Here is a 7,413-nt window from a genome sequence, read left to right on the forward strand (position 1 = left end):
GAGCCTAGCGCGCGGTATACAGTAGACCCGCAATATACTCAAGTAATAATATTATTGACCTCTATTTAGTTTCTTTATAAACTTTGAAAATTTTACCCGCTTGGCGCGGCTAGTGAACCGCGCACTCGTTCGTCAATTGCATGTGCCCCTTTAACTGAAAAGGTTGGCCATTCCTGGTCTATATAGATTACTAATCTACCCATAGGTTAGTTATCTATGGTAGCCTAATCTAGAGTCTGTCAGCCGTCAGTAACATCCGATGTAGCAACGAAGACATAGGTACCGCCGTGCCGGCTTGTGACGTCATAATCAATACTTGTCAATTGCAGATAACATCATAGTTGCACTAGAACGCACTTTACTCTCTGTCATTGCTGTGCACAGCATTAAAATTCAGGCCTGCTGTTCAATTATGATAAATCAGCAGATGTGGTTGTTGCATATATAATAGCATCTTATGAAATACGTCGGAGCCGGAGCTACTCCTCAAATAACGGGGTCCGGCTCCGGCTCCAGCTCCGGTGAAAATGCACGGCTCCGGGGCTCTGGCTCCGGGCTCCGGCTCCGGCTCCAAAGCCCTGGTTATATCACAGGAGAAAATGGATTTCGTGGCGAGGTTTCAATTCATTCATTGGGACATATTAGGAAAAGAATCCAGGAATTTTAAACGAATGTTTACCAATTTGCTGAGAATGAAAACTTCAAACCCAAAATGTATTGCAAATTTTTCAAAGTCACCCTGTTTGACCTTGCTATCTCCAACACTTCATTTTCCCACAAACCTCAACAAAACATTTCTAAACAGCAAAATGTTTGCATCGGCAGGCTATTGGCAATTTGACAATTAAAATGAGTTTGCACAGTCGGATATTTCATCTCAGACGACCATTTTAATGACGCGAGTCCTGTATAACTAGACTTGAAATCCTGCCTTCTTTACTTTGCATTCCAAAGCCTTCTTCAACCTTGCGTCGGAATGAAATGCATGTAAAGATCTGTGCTTCCCCAGGTCATTATTGTCAGTGGTGGCACTACATTTATAAACATAGTAGTATTTCGTTGTTGTTGATTGTTGTAACTAAATATATTATCTTCTTTTCAAATTATATTCTTAATGAAGAAATAAACATTGAACTGTAATATTATCGTTTCTACGCAGTCTGCACTTTTATAGACATGCATCGGAGTGGCGGCTAGGGTTAGGTAAATGAAGCGTCGACCGTTGCTACGACGTCGTCAAGGCCATTGTCTTTGGTTTAAGGCCGTTTACCTACAAGGCACCGTACCAGCGATCGGGGGGTCTGAAAGGGTCACCGTGCCAACGCAGGCTTCACGGCACTGTGCGAGCGGGCTCATCTGAACCCCTGCCAGGTCACCAGCGATTATATTAACTACTCTTTACATCGGTATCAAAAGTGCATACGCACTACACGCATGCGTCCTCGTCGTCCAAGTACCATAATATGATCGTCGCGAAAGATCATCGCTTTATCAAATATGCAGGGCCTAATTTATGGAATATTATCTCGCTGGCTCTGTCAGTCGTCGAGCATGTCCACATTCAGGTCGAAATAAAACCAATTTCTACTGAATCATTACTTGTCAGCCCTATACTTTACCGGACGACGAGCTGACATATCGATCTCGTCTACCGGTATGTTACCATATTTCTGTGACCCAAATTCAGGACACTCTTTAGCGACCATTAGTGGATTTCAAATTGAGTTATGACGTCGCACTAGCAAAGCTTTGCTCATAGACCAGAGGTGGTCACGATCCGGTACAGGAGTATGTGGCGGTGTGTTGTGCAACCGGGATCGAAACCACATTTTTTCAGCCCCTTCTCGCCTAAATAAACAATGATTTTGAGCCCACCATAGGGTAATCGATGCAACTTGGGGGGGGGGGGGGCTTGTTATATGAATCTGGTTTCTATATGCATCTGGCCGTTAAAGTTTTTGAATGAATTCTGTCAATAATATTTGTTGTTTCATATATTACTATATAGTTACTACTCTCCGCCCACATGATCAGAGTTAGCGGTAGAGCTGGTGGACGATGATGAGTTCGAAAATACAAAAATGCAGGGAGCGTAATTGTACATCGTTAAGTGATGTTCATGTCCCACCGATAAGATTGTTTATCAGCCTTATGCCAGTCACACACCACGAAGCTTTATAAACACCCCACATCCAGTGGTTATCAACCTTTTATGGTCGCGACTCCATCTCCAATTTGAAAATGTTCCGTGGCCCAGATTAAAATTCGACGAGCTGATTACTTGAAGAAGTCAGCATCTTTGCCCATACACGGGCTCTTTTGGAAGCTGATTAAGTTCAACATATTTGCGAACCCAAGAATAAAGGCAAACGACCCCCACGTTTAGACCCACTATCTATGAATAAAGCATTTAAACGACCTTAACGATCTCTGGGAATATACCGCTCTCCTATAATTGCGATTAAAATTAGGCTTTATTCCAGTAAATGAAGGTTGCTTTTATTTATATTTTATGGCAGTTTTTGCGAGGGTGGTAGCTCCCATATTAAAATCAATAAACGTGATAGTAAACCGCGCGCGAAGAAAAATATCATGCAGCATAAATATTCCCAAAATAATGCTTTTATGTTAATTTACGAAAAAAATTATGAGCCTACGTCAAGTCTTCAAAATTCCGGACATCTGGTATATTTTAGAAATTCCTCTTGGACGCAAGTTTGAACAGTGAAATTCCGAACATGTCCGGGAAATTCCGGGCGTATGGTAACCCTATAGTCTACCGTCACATGTAGGGTTGCATTTAAAACAAACGGTGTTTTAAATCACTTTGTTTAAAATATGTTTTAAACAGTGTTTTAAACAAAGATCTTAGAAAAAAACAAAATGTATTTTTTTAAGTTGTAAAATTATGCCATAATTGTGTAAATACTTTCTAAAAAAACATGTTGTATCATCCTACGGACAATTACTACCCGATTTAGCCGACGTATATCGATATGGGATGGTTGGAACCCTCAAAATAGTCGGTTCAACAGTTATAGTACAGATATTTCGTCAAAGGAACTATATTTGCCCTATATTTTCAATTGTCAATGTTAATCTATTATGACGTCACAATTGAGTGTTCATGACGTCCTTGCTTAAAAAAAAACCTTTAAATTTATGCTTTAAATTGGGGCTTTGTTTAAAACATGTTTGTTTTTAATTGATTTTTGTTTTAAATGCAACCCCAGTCACATGCCACCTCATTTTGTCGTTTGTCCTTTTATCTTAACTTCTTTTACTTATCATTCAGCGTATATGCTTCCTCTTTACATCGCCTCTAGACCCAGCAGGGTGTCTGATCTCAAAAACTACTCCAAGTGGTTTCGACACCTTCCTATCTTTTCATTGTATCGCAGTATTGTAGTGTTTTGAAATGATGAAATTTTAATAATAAACTGAACTGAACCAATAACGGCTTTTGGGTAAAATCTGTTCGCGATAAATAACGTGTCAGCTCTCACTCGACTTAGGAAACGAAATTACCACCCACATAGTTTAGTGACAAACCTGAAACTTTTGGCACAGCGTTCGATACTAAAGTTATGACATACCGTACCAAATCTCATTGCCGATCTCTGTATGGACCATCTTCAAAATCAATGGAGACCATTTCCGGCTTTTGAGGAATCGGTGTTCCATTCTTAAGAATACATCTGTCCGGTCTACCCGAGTCCGCGTCGAAATTCTTGGCAAAGCGACGAATACATTAGTATTTGATTGTTCCAGTTGATACATTAGATGTCGTTTAAAAAGTCCGCATATACTTGTGGCATAATGCGGCCCGAGTCTAGTTACCATGAACATGACTATATTACTTTACGGAAATCCAGGGTTAGGATTAGCAATATGACGTTACGTGGCGTCATAGGTTCGTGTTCACGTCCGCGTTCTCACAGAACCTTTCAAAAAGGTTCGCGAACACACGAATCAGAACCTTTCAGGGGTTCGCACCATCCCTATAGGGTCAGAAATGGAGATAGTGTTATTGTCTGGTCATTGTGAATCATAAACATTCAAATGAAACAAATAGGTTGACATGGTTTAACGATAAATCTTTTGATATTCGGCTCGCGCATGAAGCAGGTCTGCCTACCCCTGTACTATAGTCAGGGTTGCCATCGACATAGACTCAAAAATAAGGACAGTCGAAAAATTAGATTAGCATGAAAAAACGTTTTTGAACATACTTTGCATTTTTATGGGCCGTGGCATATTCGCTAGAAACAATCTGTTCCAGCAACTCCTTGTTATTAGAAAGTGCTTGATGGATCTCACGAGAGCTCAGGTCTAGATTTACCTTTACTCATGACCGAAACAGCACTTCGTCAACCCCCCTTTCTAAATAAGCGTTGGCGTAAGTGCAATATAATTTAGAAAAATTTATCAATGATTAACAGCTTACTGCTTTTTAACCAATGTATCGATTGCACTACGCAATAAATGCTGCCTTTTCCACAGCTTGAGCTTATTCTGCTGTAGACCAAACAGCAGGAACCGAGTACTACTGTTTACTGCTAAAATGACGTCCGCCGTGGGGCGTGGTAGCTTGGTACAGACGAAACCACTCACGGGCACGGCTCGAGCTATCTCACCACTTAGAAGTCAAATTTTATGGCGTGAACGTCACAAGAGCTCCTTTCCTTTATGATGTCATAAAATCTCGACGCAAAAGCAGAATTTATGAATATTATGCAACACAAATACCAGAGAAAAACGATCAAAGTTCTGCAGTGGTTGAAAATAAGAAAAAATAAGGACGCAAGTCGAAAATAAGGACATTTCTTAGAAATAAGGACAGTTGCGTTTTCTAAGACGTGACCCTTCAAAATAAGGACAAATCTTAGAAATAAGGACGGTATGGCAACCCTGACTATAGTAATGTATTAGGTGTGCAATTAAATCTATATTGTGCTAGATTTTTGTTTTATGACTTAGCGAAAATTTGGGGTTGGCGTCTTCGCGAACGCTTGAAGATTAGCGTAAGTGTTCCACGGGTTAGTAAAGGTTGTGAATCAGTGAATTACACAGAAAATAGCGTGTTGAAAACAATGACTTGTCATTGATTGATGATCAGGCTCGATTCGAGAGTTCAATTGCAAATTTCTAATAGTGCAGTGCCAGCTTTCCTTAAATTTTACAAGTCCTGTGTAAACCATAAGTAAAGAAACAACACGAAGACAATACGCATATTGTTAACACGGTATAAATGCATCAATTTATAATCAGGTTAAACCTCTCTAACAAAATGGCGAAACGAACGTGAAATCATTCAAGTACCACAATCGCGGTCCGCAGTTTGCTCATCCCTACTATAACTGGTAGTCTCAAGGGAATGACTTTGATTACTGAAGTGAACATGTTTCAGACTATTTTCATCTTTACTTAATAGTTATATGTCAATTCCGCTCAGTAAATCGGCTGTGATAAGCTGCAGGTCATTCTGTTTGGGGATGAATTTACAACAAAAAGCACATTTCAACCACGCTATTTTTAATTTTATGTTTGGGAGACATTGCCGCTATTTAGGGCTATACTTTCGATGTATGATCATATCAGGGTTGGTCAACGACGTAAGCTGTAAATATTATGAATATCATATAATTTATGCTAAATAATTGATGGTTTATTCAACTCTAATTAATGTAGTATTCTATAACTACTGAATTTAGTAGCTTAAATCTCTTAATGAGGCCTGACTCGCTGTTACCTTAAAACCGTGGAATTATCACGAGTATTACCTTCGATCACCGAGGAAAAATGAACCTTGTGATATACTAAATCAACCCGCATTTCATAAACAATAATATGCCGGAAATCGAATAAAGTGGAATTATAAATTAAGAAGGTACCGCTGACATTCGTGACACTGCAATTTGTTATTGATATGTGATAGTGGCAGAAACAACGAAACGAGCAAGCGATAATGTAGGAGCAAGGCAATTTGCCATCGTTCTATATCGGCACAATTTGAGAGTTATGACGCGCGACACTGTTTGATTCTGCCAAATTGGATTCGCGCCGTGACGGAGTTATCGGGTCGTTTCGGAACCGTAGCATGCGCTGCGGAATTAGTCGTTATGTTGAAATCCGGCTACAGCTAGAAATATAGAATATAATTTAATTTGCCATATTCAATGCAATATTTGATATAATTATTACAAACCCGTATATTATTGGGCCGATATCACAAAGATATTTATACAAATGATAAATAGTATTATAATTATCGATCAATCATAATTTTTAAAATTTGGAAATCCGTGAAGTTCGCAGTGTCTCTGAAAAGCGTGCATAGCTAAAACGGGTTGAAAAGCACTGTGGAAATTGTGTATGTTAGCGGAGCAGTCTAAAAAGCATTTGCCTACATGACATTATATAAAGACAGCTGTTTCACGGTTGTTCCGCACCATGATATCATAGCTTCACTTGCAAGGATTAGACTGTGAGTCTAGTGAGCCATAGCTAGTGACTCTTATTGTGAGCCATAGCTGCAATCTCACTATTGACATCGTCACAGTATAAATGAAATTCTAAATTTCTAGATTTGATATGACTGCTCACTGTGCTCAGTTATCGCAATTCACAATCCGCAATTTCTTAGTAGATCGAGTTTTTTGCGAGCAAAGCTCTTCCAGTTCATGGGGTCAAATCGATCTACTATGCACTGCACATGCACATCATTAGCAGTAATCAAGACATACTCAATCTAAATTGAGCAATAATGGAATAATGATGTAATCGAAATAGAAGTTATTGCTTCAGACAAGCTGCGATAACCGACGCAAAATCAGCTTTGCGCAATAATGATGTAATCACCTCAGCGTCCTTGGCCTGGAACCATAGTGTCCTATATGGTGTGGACACAGCGAGACTGAACGGCCCACTGCATTTGGGTTACGTCATACTTTCCATTCGACCAAAGGCAACTTTACGGCCATTTCCGACCGGCTTGCCAAGTGCTAAATGCGATGAAAACGGGTATCAATGGAAAGCTGCTGCTGTATTGATTACGAAAATATCAATTTTATTCTGCTCATGGTCATGAAACCCCTCAAAATCAACCTCGAAATTTGCATTGTGATCGAGTTATCTGGCCCTTTCCTCTTAGCTTCACTCTCGTTCTGCCAGACAGAATTGTTGCGTGACAATGCCAAACTCGATCACAATGCAAAATCCGATGCTCATTTTGGGGGGTTCCAGGACCATGAGCAGAATAAAATTGGTATTTCCGTAATCAGTACAGCTGCAGCTTTCCATTGATACCTGTTTCATCGAATCTAGCGCTCGGCAAGCCGGTCAGAACTGGCCGTAAAGTTGCCTTTGGTCAAATAAAAAGTATGACGTAACCCAAATGCAGTGAGCCGTTCA

The sequence above is a fragment of the Botryllus schlosseri genome, chromosome 7, assembly GCF_051294905.1.
Source record: "Botryllus schlosseri isolate E-star chromosome 7, Bs_hap1, whole genome shotgun sequence".
Taxonomy (NCBI): Eukaryota; Metazoa; Chordata; class Ascidiacea; order Stolidobranchia; family Styelidae; genus Botryllus; species Botryllus schlosseri.